This window comes from Vicia villosa, linkage group LG1 (assembly GCF_029867415.1).
Source record: "Vicia villosa cultivar HV-30 ecotype Madison, WI linkage group LG1, Vvil1.0, whole genome shotgun sequence".
Taxonomy (NCBI): Eukaryota; Viridiplantae; Streptophyta; class Magnoliopsida; order Fabales; family Fabaceae; genus Vicia; species Vicia villosa.
In genome coordinates, this window is record NC_081180.1 from 2,508,604 (window position 1) to 2,512,319 (window position 3,716).

At 31.9% G+C, this 3,716-nt stretch overlaps 1 long non-coding RNA gene across 1 annotated transcript; it reads left to right on the top strand.

Annotated features, from left to right (window-relative positions):
* Positions 1-843: 843 nt before the first annotated feature.
* Positions 844-1,756, top strand: LOC131599591 (uncharacterized). Its single transcript, XR_009282857.1, has 3 exons — positions 844-1,323; positions 1,421-1,464; positions 1,560-1,756. It is a non-coding gene; the product is annotated as an uncharacterized LOC131599591 (long non-coding RNA).
* Positions 1,757-3,716: the final 1,960 nt, after the last annotated feature.

The following is a 3,716-nucleotide window of genomic DNA, read 5'->3' on the forward strand; positions in this document are numbered from 1 at the left end:
GCTTAAAATGTCGATTCCTCTTTATAAAGAAACAATTATGTGATGTTTATTTATTTTACTCTTTGGCTGCAGTTTGTTGAAAGTATGGCGAAGTCTTAGTTATAATCTGAAAACAACTCTCGGTAGCATGGTTTCTCACTTAGCTTCCCTGTTTGCTTTTGAAGATTATGTGTTTCAGCTTCTTAATTTTCAATATTACATTGCTTTAGTATGTATTTTTGTGCATAGCAGATCTGATGTATGTGTGAACATGTGCAGGTGCAAGTCACGACGTAGAAATGCTTAATCGTGCCTTAATATCGGTCTGCAGTAGCATGTTTGATGTCCAGTCGTGGCCAGATTTCAGAATATGACTCAATAAGGTCATCACATGGTGGAGTTATGGCTTTTCTGCTCCTTCATGTATTGCTGCCATTGGCTTTTCTGCTTCTTCATGTATTGCTGCCATTGGCTTTTCTGCTCCTTCATGTAATGAATTAGTATCCTTTTTGTGAATTTTGTCTAACTGTTTTGAATCTCCAGGATAGGACCTTGGTTATGGTTATGATGACCTTGAAATGTACTTGGGCTACAATGGTCCTTATAATACTACCTCTGCCTTATGTTATCTTGGTCTGAACTGATAATTTTAAATGCCTTTTATGAACTGACATGTTAGAATAGCTTGCTAATTAGATAATAACAGAGGAAAAGTTCAAGCATTGTAGTGCAGCTTATAATAATTCATCACCACTTCTTTGAAATGTTGTTTATTTCTTTGTATTCATAAGACAATCACCAACGATCAGGGCGGTAACTACAAAACGGCAAATTTAGAGTAACTACAAAACAAGACCGCTTTTATTTGTTAAAGTTTGGTTTGCTCTTTTGTCTTAAAGTTTGGTTTGCTCATTTGTCTTAAAGTTTGGTTTGCCCTTTTGTCTTAAAGTTTGGTTTGCTCGTGTCAAACGAGGTTTCAAAGTGTATTTTGTATTTTGTATTTTGTGGTACTTACGATGATTTCTCTTGTGCAAAACCATAGAGCCTGATGTCTCATAATGAGAAATGTGATTTTGGAGAATTTTTGGTTTATTTTGAAGAAAATGTATTGAAGAATAAAAAATTTACAATCTCAATATGGGTAATGGGTTCAATGTCACCGAAATTTCATCTATCTTATTGATGAATTGTGTTTTTTAAATCTAAATATTAAAATCCTATGGTTGGAGGAATTTTATTTTTGATAGAATTTACTTGGTGAAAAGGACATGCATCAAAGTGAATAGAGGATCAGTTGCTGTGAGTATCGATGGAGTGTGTTAATTTTCTTATACCCAAATACAGGTGATTCCTTGTGCTGTGCTGTCTTTGTTCGTTCATCCCACAACCCAACATCATACTATTAACCAGATTTTCTGGGCTTTTTGTGTTTATCTTGAAGCTGTATCAGTTCTACCTCAATTGCGAGTCATGCAGAACACAAAGGTCTCTTAAAAATATATTTCAGTCCGTTCCTTTTACTTTACTATGTTTTAATTGTTTGAAACTGTTTGTAGTTAATTCTGAAATTGAACTTTCAGATTGTTGAACCATTCACAGCACACTATGTTTTTGCCCTTGGAATTGCAAGGTTCTTGAGTTGTGCACATTGGGTCCTCCAGGTTTGTTGGGATTTTGACTTCTAAGATGTTTTTATCATCCAATTCTGAAAATATTTAAAACTATTTTATCATAATATCCTCTAATTGAGTATCATCAATAATTTTCATATTTATACCTTGGCTTTATTATAAACCTTGGCTCGCGTTGTTGTGTATCACACTTCTACTTCAATGAAGTTTTTGGATTTAGCACTTTGATCCGAAATCGTGTATTTTTTTACAGGGTTTTGGAAATGTAGGTTCTTGGGCTGCACAATTGATTGATGAGAAACCTGCTGTTGGGTTACTTCTCTATATGAAGTGATCCAGTCGTCGTCATCAATATCAGTTTTTACCTATTGTGAATGAGGTCGATAAATCCTTTCTATTTGTTGTTACTATTCTATAATTATTCTGTTTCTATTATGTATTCTCATCTATGTGTTGTTTTGTTTCAATTTAACAATATATTTTTGGCAGAACCATATAGCAAGAATTGGAAAGATGAATGAGATTTTTAACAATATATTTTTGTTTTCCATTGTTTTCAGGATTTTCATACATCAATCAATTGGTTCCAGATTTTAACAACAATTACAGTAATTAAAGAGTTTAACATGTATCAGTTTCCTTCATTCTTCTCCAATGTTATCAACATGCCGCCATTGAGGTGCTAAGATGCTTTTGCACGGCAGATTCTCTGGCAGCAATCATGGGCTACAACGTGATGTTTATCTGGTGGACTTTTGGTTTGCCACCATATTATGCCATCTGCCTTTGCTAAGTGTTTCACTTTTGCTAACCAGTCATTCATTTTTCTGTTTTTGGCAGGAGATAACAATTACGGTGATGACAAGATTCTGTACGCTCATGAGTTCCTAAGTGAAACAGATTGTGTTGCTGATAATTGTAGGGGTCAAACTGTAAGAATTATTACCAACATTCAATTGCCACTGCAGAGGCCCTATAACTAACTACTTATTTTGCAGGTCCAAGCTAACTCATAATCGAATTCGTAACCAAATTTTGACAGAATGGAAGGGGAGAGAATTGCGGGATTTAAGATGGTTCAAGGACCGATTGAGAATGGTGTTGAAGGAGGCAAATTTGTTGTGCATGAACATGAGAATGGAAAGCTGGAACAAGATATGGGAGCTGGTGAGGCCATCAAATTTGGCTCACATGGAGATGAATCTGCTAAAGGGGAAGCTAACTAAGTTACTGATTCCAATACCCCGAAGAGCACTGCTGAAGACTGGCCTGCACCTAAGCAGATTCTGATGGAGGAGATACAGGGAGATCGGTTCCTTATTCTCCTGTCTGATGCACTTCACAAGGCCTTTCAACTTTAGAGATTACCAAGAGATTACCAAGAGATTGCATATCAAATTAAATGTGGTATTATTACAAATTAAATACATGTTTAATATACCATTTAATTTAAATTAAATACACTTTCATACTATTTTACTATTAATTTTTAAATTTTCTTGCTAAATAAAAGTGTAACAACAATATTTTGTAATTAAAGTGATATAAATAGTATCATAAAAAACAAATTTTTTTAAACATTCGTATTATTTTTGTAGCGTTTATTTATGTTTACATTTATTTTGATTTTAATATGTTTTTTATTTCTCTCTCTATTATGTTAACATTATTTATATTTATTTTATTGAATGTGTATTTATATGCATAATTAGATAACATGACTGATTTTTCTCTCTCTAATATGCTGTATAAATGATTTTAACTATATTTAATTATAGTATATTTATAAATATTTTAGTCCATATTCTTTAATAAAGAATATTTATGTATATATATTTTTAAAATAACATATGACATATAATTATAAAAACTATAACAAATATTTTCTTGATCCATTTTTTTTATATAGATAAAAAAAGTATTTTTAATCCAAATTTTTTATGAATGATGCTATTTTTATAAGCGAGAAAAGTTTATTATTGAATCAAATATTTTTATATATAATGACAATGTTATTTATTATATTATTTCTGGTATGCTGAAATGCATTTAATGCACTAATATCCCCAAATATTTTTATATATAATGACAATGTTATTTATTATA